This window comes from Borostomias antarcticus (assembly GCF_949987555.1).
Source record: "Borostomias antarcticus genome assembly, contig: scaffold_194, whole genome shotgun sequence".
Lineage (NCBI taxonomy): Eukaryota > Metazoa > Chordata > Actinopteri > Stomiiformes > Stomiidae > Borostomias > Borostomias antarcticus.
The window spans coordinates 106,747-116,398 of NW_028175998.1; positions in this window are offsets into that span (position 1 = coordinate 106,747).

The window sequence follows — 9,652 nt, forward strand, 5'->3', positions numbered from 1 at the left end:
GCCACCCAGCTTTCAATAGCCCCATCACTATTGTCGTGTAAACAGTGACCGGCTTCCCACAGATATGCAAGTACATGGATAAAGTCTATAATGATGGTTGCTTTAACTCCCTTCTTTTTCATAATCTAGGTAATAAGGTTCCGCTGATGATGGTGCCCATCAATAACAATGACCAGCTACCGTTTTTGCTTCTGATCTCGCCTGAACGCTTCCTAGAAATCTTCTTCTATCACGGCTCCACCTCTCTTTCTACACTGGCCCACCCTCTCTTATTCCTAGCTGGAGGACGTAATTTAGCAACGTTGTCGCTCTTACGATCCATATTCATGACATATCCGGCCACTTGAGGATTTGGTTTTACAGTATAACCGGTGGCTACCTGTCCATTCACTTGCGATCTTTCTTCTCTCCCGGACTGAGCCTTGTTTGCAGCTTCTGCTGACTCTTTTACGCGTTCTTCCTCTTGGTTGCTTCCCTCAACCATTCCTAGCTCATCACTAGGCCCTTGCCGTCAAAATCAAGAATCTGCAGGTCTTCTGTTTGCTCAATCCCAGCCTCGTGCTGCTCGTAACAAGCCTAAAAGGCTTGAGCCGTACCAACTACCAGTTGCATAACCTGTCGTTTTCCAACCATACTTGGACCACTCTAACGATGTCGTTTAATCGTTCGATCATAAGAGCGATCCATCACATCACTTAAAATTTTCCCCCTCATGCCATCAGAGTACTTGTTAGTATTGTGGTTTAACTTAGCATCCAGCGGAAACCACGCTGGATTGCTTTCGCTGGCTGTAACTGCGAAGCCTGACTACGACAGAACCAAACAAGCTGATCAGTTATCTGGAGGTATTTTTTCTAACGTGATTTATCTGCTCACCGTTACCACTCGTTACCGACGGTTGCTGCGGCTCATCATTGGCCTGTTTATCCTGATACTCTTGGAGGAAAAGGCGCAATACTTCGTTGCCTTCAGCCCGAATATAGCTCTCTATGGTGCCATACTCTTGTTGGATAGTGGGTTCAAGGTGCTGAATGATAGCGTCCAAATGATCACGAGCTGATGAGAAGAATGAATAAGGGATGGTATTGGTGTAGAATTCGCTCACAATGGACGGTGTTATGTAGTTATTGGTTTGACGACGTTATATCACCATAAAACCATCTCTTTTCCGTTACCAAATATATCTAAAACCATGATGTTGTAGCTACTGTATAGTCGTATCAAAAGAACCACACCAAAAAGTGATCTGCTAACGGGCTTATCAGCGTGAAAATCATCGTTATGAGCTACTGGCCAACATCTCAGTTTCACATCTCTACAACTTGCGCCAGTCAAAAACATATCAAATAGTTCGACATAATAAAAACGCCACTAGTTCTGTAAAACGCGTCATCGGAACTCGACGAAGCCCCCGCCTTATGGATCGCCATGTTTCATCAGGATTGATACTATTCATCAGTTGTGTTAGGTCAGATGGTGACCTGATTACCACTGTTTATCAGTCAGCTTAAGGCGCCTTGCGGCCATTGAGCAAGTTCGCGCAGCCATGTAACCAAGCCTTGATACCATTGCTTTCAAAGCAAAGCGCCGGTTGAATCGATAGCAATATTCAGCAACGTATCTTGGCATAGGCTTCGGGTTAATATTGTGGTAACTGCCTTTCAAAGAATTTTTGACGTCCCTGATCATGGTGTTAACCCACGTAACCAACTCATTGCCATCGATTCGTGACCACCACCTGTCACCACTGCTATATATGGGTGTCCGGCGTCGGCTATTCCTGTGAATGCACCGAGGCCATCACTGACAACACCTCAAGTATAATAACCGAGATACTTTTGCGCCCAGAGTTACAGCTCCTTTTTCCGGAAACTAGTGACCATTCTGAAACGCATATACAACGGGTAGTTTTCCTCGTTGGTTTGCACGATGGCAACAAATGTGGTTTGTTTTCAGAACCAATTCCACGTTTGCCTCCATGTTTTTCACCACCACAGTAGGAATCATCCATCTTAACATGTCCTTGTAGAGTACGGCTGTCATCACGTTATTTCATTACCTGCATCAGCTTGTGCTTCAAGCGCCAAGCAGCATTATAAGAGATTACCAGATGTCTCTAGAGCTATATGGCCAATATGCCATTCTTGGTCTGAGCCATTAAAAATATGCTAGAAACCAAGTGGTAAATGGCCATTTGCTAGCTTCCAGAATGGTGTCACTGGTCAATGATGTCTGATGACGGCAGCGATTGCACTGGTAAAGCTCACGGGTTTTTATAGTGTAATACTATAGACAACAACACAGAGGACATTCAAACCCATTAGGCCACAGCCATTTAAAAAACTTTCCCGGCATTGTTGTGCTTGGCCATACTGCTGAAAGAACTACACAAAGCTCATACCTTTCTGAAACTGAATTTTACTCTTGAACATGATGCACCTTCTACTTCAGGTAAACGGTGTCGTCAGTTTAGACGAGAATGAGGATTAGGATTAGGATTAGGATTAGGATTAGGATTAGGATTAGGATTAGGATTAGGTCAGATGGTAATCAGTAATAATTATACCATATTAATAAATCTTTTCTGATACCTGTATTTGAAGAGTTGCTGGCGGCTTTTCCCTTCAAATTACATGGTTTACACTCAGACAATTGGTCTGAGTACGTCAACTATCGTGTAGCTAATTTACTGGGCAGTCTTCACATAAAGTTCACAAAATACAGATAACACAAGGCAAATGCCAATGCACTGGTTGCATAAAAAAGTGGTGCAATTGACAGGAAGATATTGGGCTATGTCCATATACCGCAACATCATGCTGAAAAAGTTAACGAGTGTAATAAAAACTCTCTGACACCTTACATCAACTTCCACTGGCCCTGCTTTTTGCCTGAAATCATTATTGATGCAAAAAAAAGAGAGGAGGAAGTACCATTCATGAAAATATGCTGACGCCTTATAAAAAGCTGTAATCCGTGCCAAATTGACAACAATATCTGAAGGAAGGAACTCCGACGCATGCACTTGAGTCAAAGGCGGAATCAATGAGCTATACCGAGGCGGCCGAACAACTCTAGTCCGCCAGAGAATCACTATTTAAAACCTTCTTTACCGAAAGGCCTAAGACTACTGGCTTACGCTCTTTTCAGGCTCATTTTAGGATTGGAAACTACTCTCAAGCCCAGCATTAGGATGATTCACTTTCTCCTATGGCTTGGCCTGCTAAAGGCTTATGCACTGTTTAGTTAATTAGGTTGTCTGGCATAAATTGCAGTTATGCAAGTCATGCCTTCAGCTAAAGAGCACCACGTGGATTGCGCAAAAGCGACGGTGCAACACACTACTGTAGTTGCTAGAAAGGAATCAGTTACAATAGTAATAGCAGTCTGGTGTATACCTATCGCCTTTAAAGTTGCTACTACGTTGCCGGGGCTAGCTCACTGAAGCGTCTCCTAGCTCCAAGCCTTCCAGATGGGCGTGATATTATCTGGCATAGAAGGAGGTAGTCGGCCCACATCAACCCATGGGTAATCAGGATTGTGAAAATCACTGCCCTGAGATGCCATTAAGTTGAAATCACGGCAGAAGCTGGCCATTTGTTCCACCTGACTGTGTGGATGGTTTGAGCCCTGAACCTCCATGGCATGGCCTCCAGCCAGTTTGAAGTCCTTGACCAACGCTCTGAGCTTGGTGTTCGTCATTCGGTATCTGCTTGGGTGGGCAAGAACTACCATTCCACCTATAGCCCTGATCCAAGCAACCCCGCGGCTCATCTTTGGCCAAAAGGCTTTAAGGTTGCCAATTTTGCTATTGTCGAGATACTTACAAAACGCAGCATCCATATCCTGACACAATCCTTCACCGATCAGCCATCTGGCAAAATGTGGTCGCCCGACCTGGATTTCTTCAGGTTTTAAAATAAAACCATAAGTACTGTTTTTTTGCTGATTTACGGCGCCTTCAAGTACTTGGTGGAAGATTTGTTCTGCATTCCATTCAGGTAACCGTCGGGCAAGACGCTCAGAAATATGATACGCGCGCTTTCTCCTAGCGTCCCCTTGGGCATTGACGATGGTTGCAAGGTCTTTGTGATCAAGCGGGAAGCTAAGGCCAACAATATGAATTTCGACGCCAGACCAAGCGGTAGAGAGCTCAATGCCAGTTATCAGCCTAAGATCTCCGTCAGGCATGTGTTCCTTTAGAAAATGGTGAGCAGCCACAGTATCATGGTCGGTTATGGCCAAAGTATCAACATTACGCTCCTGTGCCCTTAAACAGAGTTCAACTGGGTCAAGAATTCCATCTGAAGCTGTTGTGTGACTGTGCAAATCGATGGAAATCAAAATTGCCACTTACCATGAAATTTAATTAGTTTAATATGCAGTTTGACTGTTGTCTGTTGCAGGCTCAAACTGGCTAACTGTTCTTTACTACAAAATTTCCGATTCCGTCTCCTGTTCATTCTACCCTATATCGGCCATATAATGAAGCAATTAATGGACTTTATTCCTCTAATTTTATTCTTTACAGTCTATAAAATGGACCCAAGAGTGGTCAGTTTGGGCTCAACCGAGTATGAGCTTGGCGGCCCGTTCAGCGCCACTTTGGTTTTGATTGTTGCTTCTGTTGTTATTTATGGCAGTCTGTTTTTAAAAAACCGGTGCCTTGAGAAAAGTCATGTGGTCACGCTGGCCGCAGTCATCCTTTTTGGGGGTATGACGCTGGCTTTTCATGATGAAGCTTTTCTAAAGTGGAAGGCACCTATTGTTAACTGGGTCTTTGCCGTTGCCTTTTTTGGAAGCCAATTTATTGGCGAAAAAACGCTGCTTGAGCGAATGATGGGCCATGCGCTAGCGTTACCGGAAAATATCTGGCTGAAAATGAATATCAGCTGGGTCGTATTTTTCATTTTACTTGGGGCTACCAACCTATTTGTGGCTTTTACCTTCCACAATATGTGGGTAGATTTTAAAGTGTTTGGCAGCCTTATTCTAACCTTTCTGTTTGTGATTGGCCAGTTTCTGATCATTTCAAGACATATTCAAACCGAGGAGAAGTAAATGTTTTACGCCATTATCAGTGAGGATCTTGGCAATAGCCTGTCCATGCGAATGAAAGCTCGTCCAGCCCATCTGGATCGGTTGCAACAACTTTTTAACGGTGACGGACGTCTGTGCTCGCAGGTCCATGTCCTGCCACTGATAGTAGTGACCATTGTGCAGCTTTGTTTACCGGAAGTATTGTGGTGGACGAGTTGGCCAGTCTGGCAAAAGCAAAAACTTAGACAGATGCTGACCCTTATATTAAAGCTGGTGTTTATCGACAGGTAACTGTCAAGCCGTTTAAAAAGTTCTGCCGTGATTTGAGATTTTGATTCCTGTGAAAATGCAAAAACAATTGCTACCCATTCTGCTAGGCCTTTTATGGATCGGCCATACAGCTGCAGAAACACGATACGTTACTGATATTACCTATGTTCCCATGCGTACCGGGCCCAGTAACGAGTATCGAATTGTTCATAGAGGCCTGAAAACCGGCACAGCTTTAGTATTACTGGAAGAAAATGCCGGTAATGGTTTCAGCAAGGTAAAAACCGGGGACCATGAAGGTTATGTTCCTACCCAGTATTTGATGAAAAATCCACCGGCATTTCGTCAGTTACCTACCGCACTGGATCGCACCAGACAAGTTGAGGCTGAAAATAAAGTGCTAGAAACACTTCTGACGGAACGTGACAGCCAGCTGGAAGAAGTGACGTCTCAACTTGGCAAGATGGAAGATAAATTAAACCACCAGCAGGTAGAAATGAAGCGACTTCAGGATATGTCTGTTGAGCCTCTGGCCATAGACTTCAGAAATAATCAACTGGTTGAAGAGAATGAACGATTGAAAAATCAGTTGCAGGTCATTCAGGCAGAGAATCGTCATCTGGTCAGAGATACCAGTACGCGCTGGTATCTCTTCGGTGGTGGAACGATCTTGCTGGGCATTATTTTAGGTTTGTTTTTGCCTATGGTTAAGATTCGTAAAAAAGGTAGTGACTGGGTTTAAGTTTATCCGACTGGATCATGCAGGGATTCAAATATCCCTGCATGTATTTCATAATCCTGCATCAATTTTCCTGAATATTTCAAGTATTCATGAGTGATGATTATGGCATCTCTGGCTTCTTTCTCAGTATTTAGACCTGTTCTTATCACAAACACTGAAATTATCTATGCGAGTTGCTGGCCTGTTGCGGAATAAAATTGAGTGTGGTTCTGTTGATACGACAATGCAACCGCTAAAGCATTATGGTTTTCGATATATCCGGTAACGAAAAAGAGACGGTTTTATAGTGATATAACGTCGTCAAACCAATAACTAGATAACACCGTCTATTGTGAACGCATCCTACGCCAACACACTCGATTATTCCTTCTTCTCACCAACTTATGATCATTTGGACGCTATCATTAAGCACCTTTAATCCACTATCCAACAAGAGCATGGTACCATAAAAAGGTATATCCAGACTGAAGACAATGAAGTGCTGCGGCTTATCCTCTAGGGGTATCTGAATAAACAGGCCAATGATGAGCCATAACAATCGTTGGTAACGAGTAGCTATGGGGAGCAGAGAAATCACGTTAGAAAAAATACCTACCGACAACTGATCAGCTTGTTTGGTTCTGTCGTAGTCAGGCCTCGCAGTAACAGCCAGCGGAAGCAATCGAGCGTGTTTCCGCTGGATGCTAAGTTAAACCTCAATACTGACAAGTACTATGATGGCATGAAGAAAAAAATTATTAGTAATTTGATGGATCGCTCTTATGATCGAACGATTAAACGACATTGTGAGAGTTGCCTAGGTATGGTTGGAAAACGACAGTCTATGCAACTGGTAACGGACACGGCTCAAGACTTTGAGGCTTTTTACGAACAGCACAAGGTTGGGATTGAGCAAACAGAAGACATGCAGGTCCTCAGTTTTGACGGTAAGGGCTTGGACATGCGCCAAGAATGGTTGAGGGAAGCAACTAGGAAGAACTCGCAAAAGAGTCGGCATAAACTGCAAACTAGGCTCAGTCTGGGAGAGAAGAAAAATCGCAAACGAATGGCACAAGTAACCACCGTTTATACGGTCACACCCAATCCTCTAACGGCAGAATCGATCATGGATATGGATATGGATATGGATATGGATATGGATATGGATATGGATATGGATATGGATATGGATATGGATATGGATATAGATCGGAAGAGCGACAGCGTTGTTAAATTACGTCCTACAGCCAAGAATAAGAGAGTGTGGCCAGTGAAGAAAGAGAGGCGGAAACCGTGATAGAAAGAAGCGTTCGAGGAAGCGCTCAGGTAGATCCGGCGCAGAAACGGCAGTGGGTGGGGGAAGGCATGATTATTGATTGGCGCCATCATCAGCGGAAACTTATACCGTGATTATGAAAAAGAATGTAGTTAAGGCAACCATCATCATGGACTCTATCCATGTGCTCGAGTAGCTGTGGACAGCAGGTCACTGCTTACGCGACAAGGGTAATAAAGCTATTGAAAGCTGTGAGCATAACAGTCCCTGAGATACCCAGTGGAAAGTCTAACAAGGTGGCCTTGGGAATCCGGCAAAGTGCGAGCAGGATAAGTCTGACAAAACGTGGATGCATTGATAAGTGTGCAGACTATATTCAAAAAAACCGCCCAAGGCTCTGTTATGACAAGGCGCTTGATGCTGACTATCCCATTGCCAGTGGAGTCATTTAGGGAGCTTGCCGCCGTTTGATCAATGACCTTATGGATCTAACCGGACCAAAGTGGAGTTTGCAAGGGGCAGAGGTTGTGTTGAAGCTACGATCACTGGATTTAAGTGAAAATTGGCAGGCGTATTGGAACTTCCATAAGGAATGCTATCACCTTCGTAATCATGTAGAACTAATGAATGTGGCGTTGTAGCAAGGGAGCTACACCATATGTAGTTATTGGTTTGACGACGTTATATCACCATAAAACCGTCTCTTTTGCATTACCGGATATATCGAAAACCATTATGTTTGAGCGATTGCATTGTCGTATCAAAAGAGCCTCACCAATTCAATTTAGGCACTTGCTGCTTATTAGCAGTCTTTCCAATCCTAAAATGAGCTTGGAAAACGCGTAAGCCCGTGATTATAGGCCTTTCGTTCAGAAATGGTTATGGTTGGTTCCCTTGCTACGACGCCACATTCATTAGTTCCCCACGATTACGCAGGCGAGAGCACTCCTTAAGGAAGCTTCAATACGCCTGCCAATCCCCACTTGAATCAAGTAAACGTAGCTTCACGCAGCCTCTAACCATTGCAAACTCCACTTTGCCACGGTTAGATCCATACGGTCATTGATCAAATGGTGACAAGTTCCCTCAATGACTCAACTGGCAATCAGATAGCCAGTATCCAGCGCCTTGCCACAGAAGAGCCATGGACGGTTTTTCTGAAGATAGTCTGCACACCTATCACTGGCCTCACGTTTTGTCAGACCTCTCTTGCTCGCACTGTGCCGAATTCTCCTAGCCACCTTGTCAGACTCTCCCCTGAGCATCTTCAGTGACCGTTCTGCCACCAAGCTTTCATAGCTTCATCAACCTTGTCGTGTAAGCAGTGCCCGGCTTTCCACTGATATCCCAGTACATGGATATAGTCCATGATGACGGTTGCCTTAACTCCCTTATTTTTCATAACCCAAATAATCAGTTTCCGTTGATGAGGGTGCCATCAATAACAATGACCAACTACCGTTTCTGCTCAGGATCTAACCTGAGAGCTTCCTCGAACGCTTCTTCTATCACGGTTTCCCCTCTCTTTCTACACTGGCCCTCACTCTCTTATTCCTGACGGAAGCTCGTAACTTAACAACGCTGTCGCTCTTCCAATCCAATCCAATCCAATCCAATCCAATCCAATCCAATCCATATCCATGATAGATTCTGCCGTTCGAGGATTGGGTTTTACCGTATAAACGGTGGCTACCTGTGCCATTCGTTTGCGATCTTTCTTCTCTCCCAGACTAAGCCTAGTTTGCAGCTTCTGCTGACTCTTTTGCGCGTTCTTCCTAGTTGCTCCCCTAAACCCTTCCTAGCGCATCACCAAGCCATTCCCGTCAAACCTGAGGATCTGCAGGTCTTCTGTTTGCTCAATCCCAACCTCGCGCTGTTCGCAAAAAGCCTCACAGTCTTTAGCCGTGTCCGCTACCAGTTGCATAGCTTGTCGTTTTCCGACCATACCTAGGCAACTCTCACGATGTCGTTTAATCGTTCGATCATAAGAGCGACCCATCACATCACTGACAATTTTCCCCATCGCCCCATCATAGTACTTGTCAGTATTGAGGTTTAACTGAGTATCCAGCGTAAACACGCTTAATTGTTTCGCTGCCTGTAACTGCGTCTCCTGACTACGACAGAACCAAACAAACTGGTTAATTGTCTGGAGGTATTTTCCTAAAATGATTCCTCTGCTTACCGGCGCTAGTAGTTACCGACGATTGCGGCGGCCCATCATTGGCCTGCTTATCCAGATACCACGGAGGATAAGGCTCAACACTTCGGGGCCTTCAGTTTGAATATAGCTCTCGTATGATGCTATGCTCTTGTTAGATAGTTGAATCCACGTGCTGAATGAT